At 36.5% G+C, this 23,705-nt stretch overlaps 1 protein-coding gene and 1 long non-coding RNA gene across 3 annotated transcripts in view; one reads left to right on the forward strand and one right to left on the reverse strand.

Annotated features, from left to right (window-relative positions):
• The window catches only part of LOC143904229 (uncharacterized), a 63,091-nt gene extending 58,418 nt beyond the window's left edge, over positions 1–4,673 (reverse strand). The window contains exon 1 of the long non-coding RNA XR_013258872.1: positions 4,607–4,673. This is a non-coding gene — a long non-coding RNA (uncharacterized LOC143904229). The remainder of the gene's footprint in view (positions 1–4,606) is intronic.
• LOC143904226 (uncharacterized) overlaps positions 1–23,705 on the forward strand; it is a 470,020-nt gene that overhangs the window by 420,499 nt on the left and 25,816 nt on the right. The window contains exons 10-11 of one of the 2 annotated variants that reach the window (XM_077418675.1): positions 5,526–5,887; positions 11,955–12,291. The exons of the other annotated variant lie outside the window; for it this stretch is intronic. The gene's annotated coding sequence lies outside the window, so the exon portion shown is untranslated. Of the gene's footprint in view, positions 1–5,525; positions 5,888–11,954; positions 12,292–23,705 lie in introns of those variants that run through there. 2 annotated transcript variants of the gene reach the window in all.

Below are 23,705 nucleotides of genomic sequence, written 5' to 3' on the forward strand. Positions count from 1 at the left end.
GAATGCAGGACTTTCACAAACACGCGCGATGCGATTTACAGACCGCTCGATCCCTTTCGTCGTCCCACCGACCTGACACGACACGACACGACGGAGACGAGGAAAAAGGCAGAAAAAAAGAGAGGCAGATAGATCCGGAGAAATGCAGTGAGCAAAATATGCCCGCGCTGGCTTAGGGTCCAATTATTACTCGAGGTCCTTAAACTCGCGCGTGGTCCTTAATATGGCGAGGGCGGCCTTAATAAGGGAGAGGGAGTTTCGGCGCGCCCGAGCCCCGGCGTGTATACCGGGACAAAAGCCGGAGAGTGGCGCGGCGAACGGGCCCCCCGATACAGGAGGTCAAAAATGCGCTCAAAAAATTGCCGCCAATTTGAATTGCTAATAAGGACGGTGCGCGAGTCCTACCTCGGCCGGAGTTCGGCCTAACCGGTGCAAAACAATGGTCTCCGCGATGTAGCGGTATACTCTACGTCGGCACAAAACGAGCGTTCGCCGGTGACGAAGTCCATATAAGTGTTCCGTTTGGCTCCGCAGAAATGCAGTCCGAAGGGGAAAAATAAATGGCCATGGAGAGAGGAGAGGATGAGACGCGCTGCGCTGCTTTTCTCTTTCTTTCTCTCCCGCGACGAACGGAACGGGACGAGAAGGGGAGGGGGGAGAGGTATCGGGGAAAGAGAAACAGAGACACACACAGAGAGGGCTGATCGTGAACTCACCCTAAATAATTAGTCACTGCCACATCCGCCGGTGAGAGAGGCCAGGAGAGACGAACGGAGAGAAAGAAAGAGGAACGCGCCGCGGGTCGAGACAACAGGATCAGAAGATCCCCCGAGGAAGAGAAAGGGAAAATGTCAACCCCCGTTTTAGCAGCGACCTACTCGGTCGGGGAATCCGTAGCTTGAATGCGATCAAAGTGCACCGCCTTACAACGGGTAGCTCGCCCTTTCTTCCCCGCGGGACTTCGGAATCCCGATTCGGTTTGAACTCTTGTTATTTAAGGACGAAGCGTAAAATTACGATCCCTTAAGAGGGGCTATCGGACTACCAACCTGGAAATGGCCATTCCTTCGAGAGAAGTTGCTATATTTCTTTGTATTTTCTTCAATCGGCATTGAATCTTCTCTTTTATAGCGCAATATAATGAGGAAAGAATTATATTTTTTTTATATGTATATTTAAGACCACACAAAGACAAGTGTGATAACAGGAGAAATAAGATTGTATTTTAATTTTTATATCAAAATTAATTATTAGCATAAAACTGTTAAAATTATTAATTATTGCCATAACTGTTAAGAAGATTGAATATTTCATACTCATTATAAATTGATAAAAGATTTACAATATATTAATTTTGTGTTTCATCTTAATTTAATTTCTCCTTCGACCTGTCTATTTTCGACATTATGCATATCGAGCAAAATTCTAAATGTGCATATATGAAATCAGATTGTCTCATTTAACGCAATCAGGGCAATAGTCGCATATCGTTTAATTCCCACAATTTATCTCGAGCATCAGGCTCGTCCTTTTCCGGCATGTACACTCGAGAAAAAGCGAATAAGGACAGATAGGTGCCGCGTGGAGCGTGTATGGGCATTCTTGTGTCCTTGATAAGATATCCGTGAACCTAACCGCAGGCATGCGTCCACTGCGGATTGCAATGGTAACCGGTAACCGGCGCGAACTGCGAACCGCATTCCGACGCTAAATACTACCAGCGGCGCGAGCGCGGATTCCACCGCGAGGACACGCGCTCCTAATCTGACTTCCTGTTAAACATCAGCTCGGCCTCGCGGTTCCGTGTCTCCATGTCTCCGATGGATAATTCCTCGCCCGCGGCGGCTCCGATGTCTCGCGGTATGTATAAGTAACGTGACCGCGATCGAAAACAATCCAAATTGATGCGAGAATGATTCTAATACTCGATGCATTCGCAAGTTTACCTATATTTCACATGTTTGGATCTAAATTGTTTTTCGAAACTCAGAGTTAAATACGATAACTTCTCGAATAAAACAGAATGGAATATGAATCGATTGTGCTATTTATCTCGATTACAGAGTTTTTAGCCGCGCCTGATTGCAGCTTCCGGATTGTGTCACGCGCATCCTTCTCGATCATCTGCCTTTCTTTGACCCTCCCTTACCACCCATTGAGAGATTGCTTGGACAATTATAGCGCTTTGTGATTATCCACGATGTCGAGGGAGGCTCTCTCTCCCTCCCTTCCTCTCCCTTCTCTCTCTCTCTCTCTCTCTCTCTCTCTCTCTCTCTCTCTCTCTCTCTCTCTCTCTCTCTCTCTCTCTCTCTCTCTCTCTCTCTCTCTCACTCTCTCTTATCGATCAATATGTTGCAATATCGTCTCGATGACCGGTTATCTCCCTTTGAGCTTTCAACCACTTGGTTCTCCTCCCGTTATCCATCTAGCGTCCCAACGTCCCAACGCTGAAGATGTTCGGCACGCATTACACGTATGTGCGATTGTATTCTGTGAATAGGTGATTAAGATTCGCTCGATCGAATGTTCGCGAATGAGGGATTTAATCGTTACTTAGCTGTCATACACATACGTTTATGGTCTTCATCGGTGCATCAAATAACCGAGATACAGTCACGCGTGCGATCCGTCAAAGGTACAATTTTACGATCCGTTTAGTTCTCTAATTCAGTAGCTATATCCCGCGTAATCCAACGATGCATTGTTTCATATTGAAAAGACACACGACACTAAATTAATTAGAAGAAAAATAGTTTTGAGAAATTTAATTGATGCAAATAAATATTTTGAATTGAAGATATTTTATATTGGGGAAGAAGAACTTTGATTTGTGGTATCGTTTACGTGCAGTTCTTCACTGCTCTTTTTTGATTTCTGCACCTATTTTCTGAAAAGATTTTCCATTAGTTCTACAGTGTGACTTTCTTTCAATTTTTCTCAACAATTTTTGCTATATTATATTTCCTATATTATTCGATGTATTTTTGATTTTCTCATTTTCTCATTTCTAAAGACTCTTCTTTCAAAGAGTCTTCTTTCAAAGACTTTTCTCGGGCCTATTTAACGATCATCGACCTCGCGACCCATCCAAGCCGAGCCGATACCGATTTCACACGCGTGCGACGGGGACCAGTCTGGTCTGGATAACGACATAAACTATCTCGGCCCAGTTGCTTGGCTTCTTTCATTTTCCCTCAATCACCCCTTCCTCTTTCTTTTCTCCCTCCTTCTCTCTACGCTCTTCTGGCAAGCACCGGTTCGACAGTGATGGAGCTCGTAAATACTCGACTTGGTGGATGTTAAGCGGATAGCGGTGTTGCGCGACGTAACGCGCGCATTTGAACCCGTTTCTTATGTCATTAAATATATTACAACGTTTAAGATAATATCGCCGCGCGGTATGCTCGCACTGAAATACCAGGGCCACGGGGCAGGGGAGAGGGGTTATTTGCATTTCGTTTTGGACAGCGATAATTATACCAGGCAAAGTGGTACCTCCGGCTTGATTATTCGATATAAAATACAATGTCGCCCCCCCCCCCGCGGCGGTTATCGAAATAAGTATCACGCACACGTCGTTAAGATAATATATCGGCGAAGATACCGCATGTACGCGAATTAACGTTGATATCGCATGAGACGAAAAAGAGTCGTTTTAATTTCGTCGATCGCGCGAGCGTCTTGCGTTCCTCTGGTTCTTATTCCCCGACCGTATACCCTTCAAATTTCTCGTCACTCTGTCGGATTCATTATCCGCGGACGGATTGAGATGTCGGATCGCAAAGTTCATAAAATTTGAAAGTTGCGCTTTTCGCATGCGCGAGACACACTCATTAAACGTCCGATTAATAAAATGCAATTATCGAGGCACCGGAGGCGAGTGCAAATAATTTATTGTTTTTGTCCAAGAGTTAGTCGAACAAGTCCCATTCTATCTTCGAAAAATCGACCCAAGAAAAGAAAATTTATTCTTAAACTTTTATAATGCTTCTTATTTAAAGTGTAATAATTAAAATACGCTGTACACGTGTTTATAGCCAACAAAAAAATTAATATTTGTTTTCATTTTGTTGTATAATAAAGAAGTAAATAAAGTTATAATGGGGAGAAGCCATTTCTAGATAATTTAAAATGTATTTTCATATTAGGATTAAAATTGAAAATCTGTAAAATTTTTTAATATCTTGTAAAGAATTGTTAAGAAAAATTTTGTATACATACATATTTGTATGTATATATACATATAACATATAATCATCATTTGCAATATGACATCGAGGTGATAATCGAGATTCTGCTACACTAATGCTGAAATATTCCTGGAAAACTAATCTAACGCGACAGTTCGCTACGCTTATTGATGATATCGCCGTAGACGCGCGTCGGGCGTAACAGGTACGGTTAACGTGTCGTACACGCTTCAAGTGGCAGTTGCACGCGAGAAACGTCCGTCCGACACGCGCGCGAGTGCGTGCGGAGTGCGTGTATATCGCATGGAAGAAAGAGATTCATGCGTTCGATGGACAAAGAGAGGCGTATCGGACTGAATTGCAGGCGCGGGCGCAAGCGAGAGGAAATGACGATGGTTGTCTGCGCGAGGACTTACCTGCTTGGAGTGATCTCCTTTCGCCGTTTTGCGAGTGCAGGGACGCATTCGAGAATCCGCGATCGATCCCCAACAATCGGAACTTCTTCCTCGAACTTGCACCTGGACAAAAAAAAATAACACCGTTTAGTTCTTCATATTAGAGTTAGAGACACATTTAAAAAAATAGAAAATATGTATCTGTATATGAAGCGATTAAAATAAAGATACGACTCAAAGTAGGTCACTCGTTTTTTAGTAAAAAAAAAAAAATAGTACACAAAATCTAAAATATCCAGAATTCAATACAAAGTTAAATATGAAATATTGTAGGTCAAGTAACTCTAAAAAGAATAAATTATCGCGCTCTAAGCAGTACAGAAATATACTTGCAAGTATGTGCACATGTGCATTATATAAAACTAGGTTTTTCTCGTACAAAATAGTAGCTAGGGTAATGAATAAGCCACGAATAAGTTCCATTTGTACACCGTATTGTTGGCTCCTTGAGTAGCATTTTTCTCTTGGAACGCTTAACAAGAATCAAACTCTCCGATGGAGATTTATGAGGAATAAAATGAAATGCAGCAACAGCGATACTCGCGGATCGTATCGAAGTCTGAATAAACGATCTAAAGATCGCTTTTATGTCTTTCTTGAAAATGAAGAAGCGTTTAAGTGCGTGTACTATCTCAATTATTACTTGTTGTGTTTGCTTAGCCTTTAATTTTTTGTTTTATCTTACTTTTGAGAACTTTTAATTCTCAAAATTACTCGTTTTATAATTTTTATTTTAGTGACTCTTGAAAAGTTATATCTATATAAAATCCCGCCCAAATTATGTTAACTAAAATACAAATAAAAAACGACTATACATAATATAGATCAACCATATACGGCGTTAAAAATTCAAGTTAAAAAGACTTGTGATATTTTTTAGCAAACATTGTTTCCGAGATGCTTACGGAATCTGTCGAAAACGAAAGGGGACAGAATGAGCACATCGTGAAGAGGATCATTGGGTTTCGTCGTGGCCAGGTGAGGGATCGTTAAGGATTTTAATGAAACGCCCGTGCTGGAAGAGGAACGTCTTCGTCCGCTACTAGGAAAGTTCTGGCATAAGATACCGGACTCGGACTCTCCCGGCACGCGGTCCCTGGATGGCAATGGCCACCGTAAAAGGACATTTGTCGCTTTATATGGTCGAATCGGCTACCAAATGCATCGCGCGCGAGTCGACCGTAGAAAAACAAAAGGAGCCCGTCCGAGTGCGTGGTTCTCTCGCGACTCTCTCACGCAGAGGTTCGCAGTTCCGTGAAGTTGGCACCCGACTTTAACAAAATGAATTTTTAAAAAAAGGAAATTGTAGCATTTTCTTTGTAGTTGTTTGTAGTAACAATAATTTCGTTTGTAGTTTTACCGATTTTGCAAAAACAAAGATTTTCAAAAATCACTCTTGCCTAAAATTGAGATATTTGAAATTCGCTTGCGCTATGTGTTTTAGAATCGTTTGTAGTTGTTTGTAGTAACAATAATTTCGTTTGTAGTTTTATCCATTTTTGTTATTTCCAAATTTAAAAAATTACTTTTACTCAAAATTAAGATATTTGAAATTCGCTCGCGCCATGTGTTTTAGAATCGTTTGTAGTTGTTTGTAGTAACAATAATTTTGTTTGTAGTTTTATCCATTTGAAAATAACAAAAAATTAAAAAAATCACTCTTACTCAAAATTGAGATATTTGAAATTCGTTCGCGTTATGTGTTTTAGAATCGTTTGTAGTTGTTTGTAGTAACAATAATTTCGTTTGTAGTTGAATAATATAAAAGTTACAACGTATTTGCAATATACAAATAACGTATTTATCTCAATTTTAAAGATATCTCGAACCCGCTTGCGCTATGTGTTTTAGAATCCTTTGTAGTTGTTTGTAGTAACAATAATTTTGTTTGTAGTGGAATAATTTAAAAGTTGCAATGTATTTGTAATAAACAAATTACGTATCTTTGTCAATTTTAAAGATATCTCGAATCCGCTTGCGCCATGTGTTTTAGAATCGTTTGTAGTTGTTTGTAGTAACATTAATCTCGTTTGTAGTTTTATCCATTTGGAAATAACGAAAAATTAAAAAAATCACTCTTACTCAAAATTGAGATATTTGAAATTCATTCGCGCTATGTGTTTTAGAATCGTTTGTAGTTGTTTGTAGTAACAATAATTTCATTTGTAGTTGAATAATATAAAAGTTACAACGTATTTGCAATATACAAATAACGTATTTATCTCAATTTTAAAGATATCTCGAACCCGCTTGCGCTATGTGTTTTAGAATCCTTTGTAGTTGTTTGTAGTAACAATAATTTTGTTTGTAGTGAAATAATTTAAAAGTTGCAATGTATTTGTAATAAACAAATTACGTATCTTTGTCAATTTTAAAGATATCTCGAATCCGCTTGCGCCATGTGTTTTAGAATCGTTTGTAGTTGTTTGTAGTAACAATAATTTCGTTTGTAGTTTTATCCATTTGGAAATAACAAAAAATTTAAAAAATTACTCTTACTCAAAATTGAGATATTTGAAATTCGCTTGCGCCATGTGTTTTAGAATCGTTTGTAGTTGTTTGTAGTAACAATAATTTTGTTTGTAGTTTTATAAATTTGAAAATAACGAAAAATTAAAAAAATTACTCTTACTCAAAATTGAGATATTTGAAATTCGTTCGCGCTATGTGTTTTAGAATCGTTTGTAGTTGTTTGTAGTAACAATAATTTCGTTTGTAGTTGAATAATATAAAAGTTACAACGTATTTGCAATATACAAATTACGTATCTTTGTCAATTTTAAAGATATCTCGAATCCGCTTGCGCCATGTGTTTTAGAATCGTTTGTAGTTGTATGTAGTAACATTAATTTCGTTTGTAGTTTTATCCATTTTGCAAAATCAAAAATTTTTTAAAATCACTCTTACCCAAAATTGAGATATCTGAAATCCGCTCGCGCCATGTGTTTTAGAATCGTTTGTAGTTGTTTGTAGTAACAATAATTTCGTTTGTAGTGCAATAATTTAAAAGTTGCAATGTATTTGTAATAAACAAATTACGTATCTTTGTCAATTTTAAAGATATCTCGAATCCGCTTGCGCCATGTGTTTTAGAATCGTTTGTAGTTGTTTGTAGTAACATTAATTTCGTTTGTAGTTTTATCCATTTTGCAAAAACAAAAATTTTTTAAAATCACTCTGACCCAAAATTTAGATATTTGAAATTCGCTCGCGCCATGTGTTTTAGAATCGTTTGTAGTTGTTTGTAGTAACAATGATTTCGTTTGTAGTTTTATCCATTTGGAAATAACGAAAAATTAAAAAAATCACTCTTACTCAAAATTGAGATATTTGAAATTCGTTCGCGCCATGTGTTTTAGAATCGTTTGTAGTTGTTTGTAGTAACAATAATTTCGTTTGTAGTTTTATCCATTTGGAAATAACAAAAAATTAAAAAAATCACTTACTCAAAATTGAGATATTTGAAATTCGTTTGCGCCATGTGTTTTAGAATCGTTTGTAGTTATTTGTAGTAACAATAATTTCGTTTGTAGTTGAATAATATAAAAGTTACAACGTATTTGCAATATACAAATAACGTGTATTTATCTCAATTTTAAAGATATCTCGAATCCGCTTGCGCTATGTGTTTTAGAATCGTTTGTAGTTGTTTGTAGTAACAATAATTTTGTTTGTAGTTGAATAATATAAAAGTTACAACGTATTTGCAATATACAAATAACGTATTTATCTCAATTTTAAAGATATCTCGAATCCGTTTGCGCCATGTTTTTTAGAATCGTTTGTAGTTGTTTGTAGTAACATCAATTTCGTTTGTAGTGGAATAATTTCCAAGTTACGATGTATTTGTAATAAACAAATAACGTATCTCTGTCAATTTTAAAGATATCTCGAATCCGCTTGCGCCATGTTTTTTAGAATTGTTTGTAGTTGTTTGTAGTAACAATAATTTTGTTTGTAGTTTTATCCAATTTGCAAAAACAAAAATTTTTTAAAATTACTTTTACCCAAAATTTAGATATTTGAAATTTGCTCGCTCCATGTGTTTTAGAATTGTTTGTAGTTGTTTGTAGTAACAATAATTTTGTTTGTAGTTTTATCCAATTCAAAGTAACAAAAAATTTTAGAAATCACTCTTACCCAAAATTGAGATATCTGAAATCCGCTCGCGGCATGTGTTTTAGAATCGTTTGTAGTTGTTTGTAGTAACAATAATTTCGTTTGTAGTAAAATAATTTAAAAGTTGCAATGTATTTGTAATAAACAAATTACGTATTTTTGTTAATTTTAAAGATAACTCGAATCCGCTTGCGCCACGTGTTTTAGAATCGTTTGTAGTTGTCTGACAAAAACGATTCTAAAACACATGGCGCAAGCGGATTCGAGATATCTTTAAAATTGACAAAGATACGTAATTTGTTTATTACAAATACATTGCAACTTTTAAATTATTCCACTACAAACAAAATCATTGTTACTACAAACAACTACAAACGATTCTAAAACACATGGCGCGAGCGGATTTCAGATATCTCAATTTTGAGTAAAAGTGATTTTTTTAATTTTTCGTTATTTCCAAATGGATAAAACTACAAACAAAATTATTGTTACTACAAACAACTACAAACGATTCTAAAACACATGGCGCGAGCGAATTTTAAATATCTAAATTTTGGGTAAGTGATTTTAAAAAATTTTAGTTTTTGCAAAATGGATAAAACTACAAACAAAAATATTGTTACTACAAACAACTACAAAGGATTCTAAAACACATAGCGCAAGCAGATTCGAGATATCTTTAAAATTAACAAAGATACGTAATTTGTTTATTACAAATACATTGCAACTTTTAAATTATTCCACTACAACAAAATTATTGTTACTACAAACAACTACAAAGGATTCTAAAACACATAGCTCAAGCGGATTCAAGATATTTTTAAAATTGAAATAAATACGTTATTTGTATATTGCAAATACGTTGTAACTTTTATATTATTCAACTACAAGCAAAATTATTGTTACTACAAACAACTACAAACGATTCTAAAACACATGGCGCGAACGAATTTCAAATATCTCAATTTTGAGTAAGAGTGATTTTTTTAATTTTTCGTTATTTCCAAATGGATAAAACTACAAACGAAATCATTGTTACTACAAACAACTACAAACGATTCTAAAACACATGGCGCAAGCGGATTCGAGATATCTTTAAAATTAACAAAGATACGTAATTTGTTTATTACAAATACATTGCAACTTTTAAATTATTCCACTACAACAAAATTATTGTTACTACAAACAACTACACAGGATTCTAAAACACATAGCTCAAGCGGATTCGAGATATTTTAAAATTGAGATAAATACGTTATTTGTATATTGCAAATACGTTGTAACTTTTATATTATTCAACTACAAGCAAAATTATTGTTACTACAAACAACTACAAACGATTCTAAAACACATGGCGCGAACGAATTTCAAATATCTCAATTTTGAGTAAGAGTGATTTTTTTAATTTTTCGTTATTTCCAAATGGATAAAACTACAAACGAAATCATTGTTACTACAAACAACTACAAACGATTCTAAAACACATGGCGCAAGCGGATTCGAGATATCTTTAAAATTAACAAAGATACGTAATTTGTTTATTACAAATACATTGCAACTTTTAAATTATTCCACTACAACAAAATTATTGTTACTACAAACAACTACACAGGATTCTAAAACACATAGCTCAAGCGGATTCGAGATATTTTTAAAATTGAAATAAATACGTTATTTGTATATTGCAAATACGTTGTAACTTTTATATTATTCAACTACAAGCAAAATTATTGTTACTACAAACAACTACAAACGATTCTAAAACACATGGCGCGAACGAATTTCAAATATCTCAATTTTGAGTAAGAGTGATTTTTTTAATTTTTCGTTATTTCCAAATGGATAAAACTACAAACGAAATCATTGTTACTACAAACAACTACAAACGATTCTAAAACACATGGCGCAAGCGGATTCGAGATATCTTTAAAATTGACAAAGATACGTAATTTGTTTATTACAAATACATTGCAACTTTTAAATTATTCCACTACAAACAAAATTATTGTTACTACAAACAACTACAAAAAATTCTAAAACACATAGCGCAAGCGGATTCGAGATATCTTTAAAATTGACAGAGATACGTTATTTGTATATTGCAAATACGTTGTAACTTTTATATTATTCAACTACAAACGAAATTATTGTTACTACAAACAACTACAAACGATTCTAAAACACATGGCGCGAGCGGATTTCAGATATCTCAATTTTGAGTAAGAGTGATTTTTTTAATTTTTCGTTATTTCCAAATGGATAAAACTACAAACTAAATTATTGTTACTACAAACAACTACAAACGATTCTAAAACACATGGCGCAAACAAATTTCAAATATCTCAATTTTGAGTAAGAGTAATTTTTTAAATTTTTTGTTATTTCCAAATGGATAAAACTACAAACGAAATCATTGTTACTACAAACAACTACAAACGATTCTAAAACACATGGCGCAAGCGGATTCGAGATATCTTTAAAATTGACAAAGATACGTAATTTGTTTATTACAAATACATTGCAACTTTTAAATTATTGCACTACAAACAAAATTATTGTTACTACAAACAACTACAAAAAATTCTAAAACACATAGCGCAAGCGGATTCGAGATATCTTTAAAATTGACAGAGATACGTTATTTGTATATTGCAAATACGTTGTAACTTTTATATTATTCAACTACAAACGAAATTATTGTTACTACAAACAACTACAAACGATTCTAAAACACATGGCGCGAGCGGATTTCAGATATCTCAATTTTGAGTAAGAGTGATTTTTTTAATTTTTCGTTATTTCCAAATGGATAAAACTACAAACAAAATTATTGTTACTACAAACAACTACAAACGATTCTAAAACACATGGCGCAAACAAATTTCAAATATCTCAATTTTGAGTAAGAGTAATTTTTTAAATTTTTTGTTATTTCCAAATGGATAAAACTACAAACGAAATTATTGTTACTACAAACAACTACAAACGATTCTAAAACACATGGCGCAAGCGAATTTCAAATATCTCAATTTTAGGCAAGAGTGATTTTTAAAAATCTTTGTTTTTGCAAAATCGGTAAAACTACAAACGAAATTATTGTTACTACAAACAACTACAAAGAAAATGCTACAATTTCCTTTTTTAAAAAATTTATTTTGTTAAAGTCGGGTGCCAACTTCACGGAACTGAGGTTCGCTCTGATGCGACGCGATCGCTCGAAATAATGCCGTGTGTCGGGTCTCGGATAATGATCGAAATCAATACAATTTCGATGAATTTGATATCTCCACGATATCAAGACGGAAATATATATTTATACATATCTATACATATATTATGTCATTTCTAATTTAACCATATACATATACAGATATACACTATCTAAAATAACACAGAATATCATTTTAATGACGCAATATGTATATTTTGATGCGTAGGACAAAGATTGATGAAATATTTCACGAGAAGTGAAAAATATTTTTCCCTATTATGTATTTTTATAATAAAATGACTGTAAGAAATGTCAATTGTCTCCATTATTAAATGTTTCCTACTTTTAAGTAGGATAATATGCATTCTTGTTAACATATATATGTAACATGTATGTACACTAGCTCTTTTTCCTGCTTTTTTTATTATACTCGTTTTCTTTATTTTCTCTGCTAAAATATATATGACAAACCCGAGTACGCTCCGATAAATTAACGAAGCATTTAAGCTTCCGTCACGCCCCAATCTTCTCCAAGTAGCTTTTGCAATTACCTTCTTCGCGGACTCGTCGTCTTCATCGGCTTATCCTAATCATGCTTCGTGAGTACTTGCGAGATCTACAGACTCGAATGCGTGGCATGGCAAGCGTAAAACATTTGACGCGCACGTATGTGAAACTTCCTGCCGTACCTTTTTCACGGCAAGAGGAAACTCCGCTGAAAGGCGGTTGCTTGCTGGGCGAGAACTCCTTAGCAGCCTGCTGGTTTTATACGCTTCGTGTACTTCGGCGAAGACGGCGGAATATGCGTCGTCGCGTGGAATCGGGAAATTGAATTTGCGAACTTCCACTTTCGAGGGAGTCACGGCGCAACGCGTCGCCAGTCGCCCGTTCGATTGTGCCTCGCGATTTGTCACGGTCGAGTCTTCAACGGAGATTTCGCCGAAGACTGTAAAATTCAGCTTAGAGCAGAGGAAATGTGATACAACGTATCGATATCCTAATAAAGACAATTAATTTGTACGTAAATTCGGTTTTAAACAATTATAAAATTTTCTGTCTTATCATGTGACAGTCTCAAATTTTACAAAATCTGAAATTAAACTAAAGTAAGAGCTAAGAAAGCACTAACATTGTTTGTTACTGGCCTAGTGTCATAATTGGAACACGATGAATTACAAAACTAAAGGTCGGTATTCATAGTCGGTTCTTATTTCAAGACCTTAAATAATATGTTTTAAGATGCTAATACGGCTCTGTGATTAGTTCATAACACTTTAAGATTGTATTTAAGACGGTCTTAAATATAAGATCCGACTATGAATACCGGCCTATAAAATCATCTAATAATAAGTAAAACGAGATTTAAGAATGTTGCGAAAGAATTAAGACCTTTTGTTAAATAGGAAAATTATTTTATAATGTAGATATTTGTATATCAAGTGATAATTAGAATTTAATTTTTTAAGCATTGTTAGCATCGTAAAAATATACAATTTAAAATTAACTATGAGAGGAAAATCGTTGAAATCAATATAAAAAGGAAATCTGTATTTAATACAGAAGGATTCGTACTTTCCTTTTAGAAGAATGTTTCTTCAAACCACACATTCTGCAGAGAAATAAGCACAGATTCAGCAATCATTTATACTGGTGTACCTGCTCCAGTGACACTCGACCGAATTACGTCGTAATATTTCACTCGGTGCGTCGTAATGGACGGCGCTCGCGACGCGGTTGCAAACTCGGATAGAAGAGCTAAAGACGGATGTATGGTAATTTATTAACCTTATCGTCGGCGGTAGACATCGCGGAGATTTTTCATAGTTTCGCACGAAAGGAACAACGCCGCGTGCGCGGATGACGTTAAAACGTCGCCTCTACGGGGGTTTCTTTCGCACCGCAAATTACGGGATCGCAGCCGCCGCGCCGCACAACAGCCGCACAGTCGCTCTTGGGATTTCAATTTATTTCGCCGAGTCGTAGGAAAGTCGTATCCCGCCGCACGGTCGCGGTTCCCATTGTTGGATTCGTGTGAAATCCCCCGGAACGTCGATACCGCGTCGCGCGGAAAATCCACCGACTATGCAGTCAATCCTATCACAGAGGTTGAAGAGGGAGAGGCCAATCGTTGCTTCTTCGTGCCGTATGGATCGCGTTTTAGAGGATCGAAGGTTGAACGCGTCGCGAATAGATAAACGCGCGTTCGCAGAAAGACTGTGGATTTCATCGGCAATATACGCGGTGAGGGCACGAGGACGGAGAACGTGGAGGGAAAATCGTGAAATCGGCGCCGCGATTCTATTCCGTTCGTGACGCATACCGGCGAGGAATTGCTCTGAGAAATAATCGTCTCCGAAGTCTCGAAGGAGAAAACCGGGAACGCGTTTAATTTCGCGGGGAAAGAGGATTCCCTCGCTAAATTTACTCACCGTTAGCATACAAATGCATCATTCATTTTAGAAGAGATTTTACCTCAAAAATGGTCAAAAGCATGCCCTTTTTATACAATTATATTAACCAACGTGTTTTTGTCGAAAGTTCGTGTAGTTTTTAAAAAGACGGAAATGTGTTTTACATTTGCATTACAATTTACACGCAATTGTATGACAAAAATACTTTTAGTTGCATAACATTATAAGAATGTTGAAAATTTTCGTAATAAATTTTCCGCAGTTTATAAATATTGCTTCATGCGATATTTATAAACTGTAATTTAATTATAAACTGTAACTTGATTTAATGCTGTGCACGTATTTGAAGAGTTCCTTTCTCTCTCTCTCTCTCTCTCTCTCTCTCTCTCTCTCTCTCTCTCTCTCTCTCTCTCTCTCTCTCTCTCTCTCTCTCGCTCTTTCTCTCTTTCTGTCTCTGTGTTTGTCTGTCTTATCTCTCAGAATTCCTACGAGATTATAAATCTATTAATATAAGCCGATAAAGCAATTTCGCATTATTATACCAGAGACGTGAGAATGAGTGTTTTTTTTTAAAGGATCCTATCAACTAGTAAACTGCAGTACCCAAAATCTCAGCCCATAACCTGCATATAACATCTGATTTCAATTATACTTATTACATAACATAAGCGTATTGAAAGAACAGTTTAGCTCCAGAGTGAAATGTATGAGAAAAAACTTTTAAAAAACCCATATTACATGATAATGCAGAAATGCAAATACACGCTCTATTTAAACAATATCCACCCCTTAATCGGGGGATCCTTCTTGTAATTTCGAGTTCTTATTCTTTTTACCTCCTCTTAAAAGAAAAATATGTGTGGTGATTGGGATCGAACTTCCCTAACATACTAATCTATCGCACTCATACTGAGCTATGAGACATCCCCAGATTGAGAATGACAGAAGGAAAGCAAGGTAAAAAAAGGCGAAAAGAAATACAACAATATGGCAAGTCGATAAAGTCGAGTAATACAGTTGCAGAAGGCTCGCGTGTTGTCTGCGAAAAATGCTTGCTTTATATCAATGTACTACAAGTATACGAGCAATGCAATTTATATCCTCGATTTGTAAAACTTGATCTGACAAAAGTGGGGTAACCACACAATTCGCTCGGTTATGTATTAGACCATGACTTCTTATAAATATACAGTTCTAGAATGCAAATTAATTTTACTTCATATAATTATTATCCAAATAATCAATATTAAAATAGTGTAATCTTTTTAGTTTTTTCTTAAGACAAAAACCGTCTTTTAATTTTTCAAAGAATCTCATCTAAAGTTAAGGTTGAATGTCTTGAGATACATTTCACAGCTTATGTATATATATTTCACTTAATTGTTTTTTTATTGTTTTCATAGAAATCTTTGATGTAGCATAAATAAAGACATTCACATTTAAAATAAAATTCTTCCATCAATAAGAATAAAAATGTTAAAATATGTCGATGTTCTTTCACGAATTTATATATTAATTATAAAGAGTACCACGATCGCAATAATGAGTAGTAATGAAGTTACAATATCATAATATACTGATTCATGATTTGTTATCAACATTCTTGGAAAATACGTTACAGCGCTCGCGTTACGCGAGAGATAGAGCGAGAGAGAGATGAGAGATGAGAGAGAGAGAGAGAGAGAGAGAGAGAGACTGAAATAATCTATCAAATATTCATCGACCGGTGCACGAATTTTGCGCGCACTCGCATCTCATTAAAATGACTGAATCTTTCATCAAACGTTAATGCATCTCAGAAATATGAAATTAACAGCGGGTACTTAACCACATTTCCTGTCTCGGTCGTTCGTATGACGGACAGCCGAAATTAATAAGTTATTTTGTTATCCGTATTCTATTTGACAAACGATACAAATACAAAGTGATAAAAAACCGAAGTAGTGTGAAAAACCAAAGTGGTGAAAGCGTAGGTTTATTAACAGTTAGAAATTAGATCTCTTGATTATAGAATAGTCGCTAAATCCAAATTTCTCTGTAACAGAAATGATATCACCTTTTTTTAATAGAAAGAAAAAACATTCAAATAGAAATAGTTTTTTCACTTTACTGGTTCTTTTCACTTACATGAAAGAATCGTAAGATTATTTGCATACAAATAACATTCTTCTTAATTGTTTCGTCTACGTAAATCTTTTATACTATATCTTTGTTCTTCAACAATTTCCAACAATTAAGAGCGCGCAGTGGGACGCGTTTGAATTTATATGCGCTATCCCGACGGAGCATCTTTATCAGTTCGGCGTAGATAAATTTTGCGCGCGCGCATAAAAGAGAGAGAAAGAGAAAGAGAGAGAGAGAGAGAAAGAGAGAGAGAGAGAGAGAGAGAGAAAGAAAACGAAGAAATCGATGATTACTTACTGCGCGTGGGAATCGCTGTCGCGCCAGATTTCCGAAAGAGTCCACTCGTTATCTGGCCATTTTGCCGGGAGCCAAACTACGTTACAAAGATTCGTGGGAGGGCCGAAGTTTCCTAACGAAAACCTTTTTACCGCACCATCGTCTGCCGCCGTCGCCGACGACGATGACGACGACGACGACGACGAAGACGAAGACGACGAAGAAACGACGACGGCAGGCGCTCGCGTATAAAAAGCCAAGAGAAAGTCTTCGCGGCATTCCTTCGGCCCCACAAATTCCGATATCAAGGAACTTCCTTCAAATAATTTCCTCCCCACAGCCGTTCCCCGTCCTCCCGCCTAGACGCCGCTGCGGCGGCAAATAGCGAAACAAACTTCCGCCCCACTCTCTGATCCGAGAAGAGAAAGTTCATTCGAATTGTCCGATAAGAAGCCAAACCCATCGGATACGGAACCCAGGGACAAACGAGTTATCTTCCCCTCCGTTCGCCGCCGCGTAAAAGCGATGAATCAGCTCTGCCAATGTGCCTCCTCCTTTTTGTCATCCACTTCCACCCCCGAATCCTTCCGGAGAAGGTTCGTTGTTACACCGCGGAATCAAGCGGACAGAGAAATTATTACTTAATGGAACGATCGTTATAAAAACCAACGCAACATAATGCTAATAATAACTAGAGATAACTTGAAATCATAACGAATGTATGTGTGTTCGTAAAAAAATAGAGGTGAATTAAATCTGAATTTTTTTTAAGTTTAGAAAGAAATTTAATTACTCGATGAATTTGCGATGATTTTAAAGCTGTTGGGTATTCAAAATTAGCCGGATCTTCTGTGCCATTTCTGCGTCGTGTAAAAAATAAAGCTTTATTTTCTATAATAGTACATTGTATATTATTTCTGTTAATTTAATTGAAAAACATCGGAATCAAATTCGGTAAATTATACAGAAGACGAATACGGAAAGAACTGAAATAGAAAGTGTACATGGAGATTATATCATGCTGATCGTATATCAGTGATCTATGTTTATTTATCAATACGCTGCGACTGAATACGCGAAGCAAATTTGGTTACTACTTGTGCATATACATACGCAGTATGAGAGAACTATGAGGGAACGTAACGGGATCACGAACCGCTATCGAGAACGAATTAAGCTCTTCTCTTATTTAGCGAATAGCTACTCTCACGCCGAGTTTGCGGTACAGTTTAATTAAATTAGGTCTTAATGTTAATTCACCGCGCGCATCTTTGCGAAATTCACGCTCAGAGTAACATCAACGTTAATATCGTTATATTGTTGCCAAAATTGAAACTATCACGTTTTAGCGTAGATATAATGGTATAAGATATTCTATTAAGTCATCTTTCATCTATAAATTTCACGAGCGATTATAAAATCATCTTTGCTAATGAAAATTTCATGAAGGCTACCATTATTTAGAAAATCTGGTGTGTCATTTTACTAACATTATAATTATTTTAATGTAACTAAAAATACAAAATTTTAATCAAAACTACATTAGTATATATAATTTACGATATTATTAAGTCAAACTTTTTATACAATAATTTAATAATTAATTTCGCGATGAGTTAAATTTAATTTTCTCCATTCCTTATTTTAAAGATACCAAAATACTTTCTTATATTTTTAATACTGTAATTACGATAATTACTGTACTCTACTTAAATACTGTACTTTATTAATATAATCTTTATGTTCAAATAAAATTACTTGAGATTAATTCAAAGTAACTCAGGAAGGGCATCGTATTGTAAAATTCATATGAGAATTGAACGGACTCTTCTAACGCGAATGACTATAAGGAGATCGAGTGCGAAATGTTCTCTCGCACGCGTAATTCACGGAACAGCACGAGGAACTTTGGCAGTTACGAAAAGTTAGTCCTCGATTGACCTGGCGATAACTCGCGCATCGTATTTTTCATTATTCTCCCCTCAAACGAGGCGCGCCGATATTTCTTGCCGAGAGAACCGTGTGTAATCGAGGAGACGTACCACTAGGCGCACTGCGGCAAAGTACGAAGTTCTTCGTTCCAGCTTCGTGCCTGATAATATAACGGAGAGTTTACTTTGTGAGGCGGCATCGCGGTGGCACGAGGGCGGCCCGGAGCATCTCGTGAACGAAGCAAAATGCGAGAGACGGCTCGACCGACGCAACCGACGCGCCTTATCACGAATAAAGGATGAGTGTTCAAACTTTGTCGAGCACGTGCTCCGCGCGGCGAGTGAGCGCGCCGCCGAAAAGACAAGTGATTCTTCCGCTTCTCTCGCGGCGGTAGAACGACCCTTTTGTTCCCTCGATTGTCGCTTTGTAATTTAATTTGGAAAGTCTCACACATTATACTCTTATACCGAACTGCTCCGATCACGATTTTCAATCTTTCCTGATGATGAATCACGCGGAAGGGAAAGTGCCGCGTCTCGTTCGCGTCGCGACGCCTGCCGCCGACTTCATACGACCGCGTCGAAATGAGCTATAACTCGGTTTATTACGTTCGAAGATTTAAAGCGGCCGAATTAATTCGATCACGATTCGCCGTATCACCGCCGCGCTTATTTACGACGCTTTCCGACGCGCGCGTATCTTCGTCACATTCTGCCTCGCGGTTATTTTTATCGTAGATGGAAAAACGCGAATTTATCTGTCCCCTTCCTTTCGTTTAGTTTATTCGTCGCTTCCGCGAAAATATTCGGCCCGCCGTCGTGACACACGCAATTTGTCATTTTGATATCCGCGCGCATGTTACGCGAACGGCCGCGTAAATTTTCGCCCGCCCCCGCCGCGACGAAAATTAACGTTTCGTAGCAATCATAACTTCTGTTGAAGCGGTTTCTACGTTGGCGCTTGTTGTCGCATTGGACTTTATAGTCCTCGTATAGGATATCCACCATCAACACTCGCGAGTAATAATTCCATGATCGCGCAACACCGATATTTTTATAACTTGCCTGATCGCATGCTAATAATTTTCGTGCGTGTTTCTCAAAGTTCGCAATAATAAAATTAAATAAACTAACTATTCCTTTAAATATATTTTTACAAAAACGATCGTGCCTTTATTCCTCAGGGAAGTATGGACGCGATTCACCCGAATTAATAGCCACGTTGATTCCCATCGGAACTAACCAACTCGCCGAAGACGTCGTCGTGGTGGACGATGTCGCATCGCAGCGGCGAGACAAAAGTAATTAAACCCAGAGGAGTGCTCGATAATTTAGCACACGTAGGGCGACGCGTCAGACGTAGCCACCCCTTTTCTCCTTCTGTAGTCGCGCGCGGACCCGGGTGCGGGCGCGCCAGCAGCATCTTCCACTCAAACGCGCAGCAACGGATGAAACAACGGGCGAGAAGCGCGAGTCCATAGAAGCCCTTCTATGAGCTATGAAAACACCGCATAGAGGCATTATGCATACGACGTCACGTACGCGGAAATACGTTCAGAACGAGAATGTTGTTCGCGGGACGAAAATGCAAATTGGACGACGGCACGACGGCGCGGCGGTGGCACGAATGGAGCGAGGGTGGCGGCAGTTTTGAGCCAGTCGTTAATTTTTTTCCAACGGGAATGGTGGATGATACAGCGAGTTTCGTGACCGGCCATTCTGCTCGTCAGCTCGTCGTTATTGCCGGATCGTAATTATTATCACCGCTGATGACTATGGCAACACGGAGGTTGACGACGACGACGACAACAACGACGATGACGACAACGACGACAATGACGATGATGATTATGACGACGATGAAGATGAGAATATAATAATGGTTAGAATGACAAAAATAATGACGACAACGATAACCGCGTTGCTTTAATAGTTAATGCAGCTGCTTCTTCTTATTCTTTTTACGCATTGTCTGATGTATATAATTTGATGCTCCAATTTTATCTTGCAACGTGCATTTAACTACAGTTCAAACGTTTCAATTATCTTATTTCTTATTGTTCTAAAAAGTAATTTTTAAATTTAAATTAAAAAATATAGATTGCTGGTCTTTTAAAGAAAATTTGAGATTAATTTGTTCAGTTTTTTTCTTTTTTTTTTTAAGAAGATAAAATTAGACCATTCCTGTGTTGGACTTTAATTTTTAATTAGAAACGGATTAGTAATCTTCTCTATAAAAAATCGGCATACACACACACACACACACATTGCACATTGTATTAGGAACTTATTTTTTAATTTTTATCCGGCAACAGTCGCGTTGCACGCTAAACTTCGTATGAAGTTCTTAATAATTTAACTCTAACCAAAATTGGAATTTTCAACGCAAGAAGTAAAATAAACTTAAGCCCTTTTACGTAGATTAAAAAATTTAACACGTAAAAGATATTCTATATTTTAAAACTAAAATTGCTTAATATATATATATATATATATATAAAGTAGGTTTCTAGTTTTATAATATATGTAATCTTTATAAGTATTTAAACAATTTAAAAAAATAAGGATATTTAAATATATGATATAAACTTGTAAAGGAAATAAGAAAAATTAATAATTACATTTTATGTTTGCGTTTGGAAAACAAATTGCTTGAATAACACCACAAATGATTGAATGCATCGTTAAATTCTGCGAAATGAGTATTTGGGCACGAATCGCTATTTGTCGAGTAACAATAAAGTCGATCGACGATATTACTGATAATGAGATAAAGTTAAATTCGCAGTTGAGCATCATTACCATCATTTGTCGCGATTGGAGCAACGAGAATAAATTTTCCAATTTAAATTTGTATAAATACGCGTCGACTGGTTATACGGCATATACAAATGCTATAAAATATATATCATGCGTTATCATGCGAAATCCAGTAGACGTGTAAATAATACAACACGTCGGAAGATAAACAAATCCGTCAGACGTATTCATTTTTGCCGGCCGATTTCCCTTCTGCTCTCGCGAAAGCGCGCTTAAACAATTGAGATAGGTTTAATTGCGGTTAATAAAATCGCTGCATCGGGCATTTGTTGCCGACGAGTAAAGAAAAATTGCTGACAACCTGAAAAGTTCATCCAAATCATTAACCAGCGAGAAAGCGTTTGCCATTGTCCTCCCAATTTTTATAAAAAAATCTAGTTATAACATATTGCTTGAAATAAGGCTCTCTTATATTTTTACGAGCTATACTACATTTAGAATTAGCTCTGCGATTGTGCAAAAATAGTTCCTGCAAATTAATGATAACTCCTCTTGATTATATATCTGACGTGTCAGATAAGATATATATATATATATAATAATTTTACAATTATGAGAAATTGTCTGAACCCATAAAATTTAAAAGAGAGCCATGCATGAGAAATATGTGTCGCTTATTTTAAGCGTATAACGCGTCTTATTATAATCAAAATGAGATAATTCGACAAAAGAGCGAACGTTTCCGTGTAAGATATAATCAGCTAGCGTGTAAGTGTACGTTTGTGTATGGCGAATCAAAGGTTGCAAGCGGGCTTTACGGTCTCCCAGGATCGTGGCGGTAGATCAACTAAACCACTTGGCTAAACTAATCAGGATTTAATGTGCACGAGCGACCACCTCGCTTGGCTGTCGGTGAGGACTCCTACCGAAAATCCGTGGCACGCGGCAAAGAAAGTCGCTTGGCCAGACTCCGACGATGCAAAAACGACGAAATTCGGGTCCGCATGCAGACGGGGGCCCCCGCATACCGTGTCCGAAGAACCGTCGGCGCGGTGCAGACGGGACATGGAAGAACTTATTGCCGGCGTTACGAACCGAGGAATAATTGCGAGTCGTACGTCGAAAAGTTTTTGAAAATTTCGAAAAATACAAGAGCATGGAAAAGACGGTGCGAGAAAAGAAATAAAATTAAATGCGCGTTCATCATCCATCCCCCCCCCCGCTTGAATTCGATACAAATTAATCCGATAAATAATTAAAGAGTAATAATTAAATGTCACCGGGGGACTTAATATCGGTTCATTTCGATAACATAATTAACATTCAAATTATAATTGCGGCTGTTTAATGTTAAAATGCGGTGACTGAATAGCAGTGAAAATATTCGTCGCGTGCGTATTGTTTGTTATAAATATATATATATATATATGGGCGTTATTACATATATTGTATCAAACCTGATTTTGATATTTGCATCAATAATTCAGTATTGTGTAATCCCCACTGACAATACGGAATAATAGCGAACATGAGGCACTTTCGCTGAGTCTGTCATAGAAAATATCATAAACATAGCCCAAGCTTGTCGCGTTCCATAGTATGCATAATTTAATATTATAACTTACATACACAACCTACATACCGTAATTTTATTTGCAAGGCGCATTGCAATGTCTAGGTAACACATTTTGCTGGCAGACTCCAAAGAGACCTGAATTATACGTTTCCTTGCGCGAACAAGATTTTACTTCAAACCGTAATTTAGGTCAAAGAGTATCAAAAGTATCAATTTGAGTATCAATTTGCAAGTTGAGATGTGTATTTTAATTATTTTTCTCTCTTTCTCTTTCTCTCTCTCTCTCTCTATAATTCTTTGCATAAATAATATAAATTTTACGCAAATTTTGACATTGGTCTTTTTAGAAGCAAACTACAGAGATATATTTTAAATGTTATTATTTTGCAAAGAAGAAATCTGATAATATTAATTGTGATTAGAAATGTGTTGTCAATATGTAAAAATAACATCATATTTTGTAATTATATTGAGGCAATACATCGCTAATGCTATAGGCTGTCATGTTTTTAAATCTTTTCTTTTTCGTTATTATTGTTACAATAATTACTTGAAAGACATGCGGCTACTCCAAGACATCCTATATATTAGAATCACAAACTTCACACGTTTATTCGGACATTTCACACGTTTGGCATGTTAGGCATCAATC

Source organism: Temnothorax americanus, unplaced genomic scaffold (genome assembly GCF_048541705.1).
Source record: "Temnothorax americanus isolate GAGA-0224 unplaced genomic scaffold, ASM4854170v1 Scaffold5, whole genome shotgun sequence".
Lineage (NCBI taxonomy): Eukaryota > Metazoa > Arthropoda > Insecta > Hymenoptera > Formicidae > Temnothorax > Temnothorax americanus.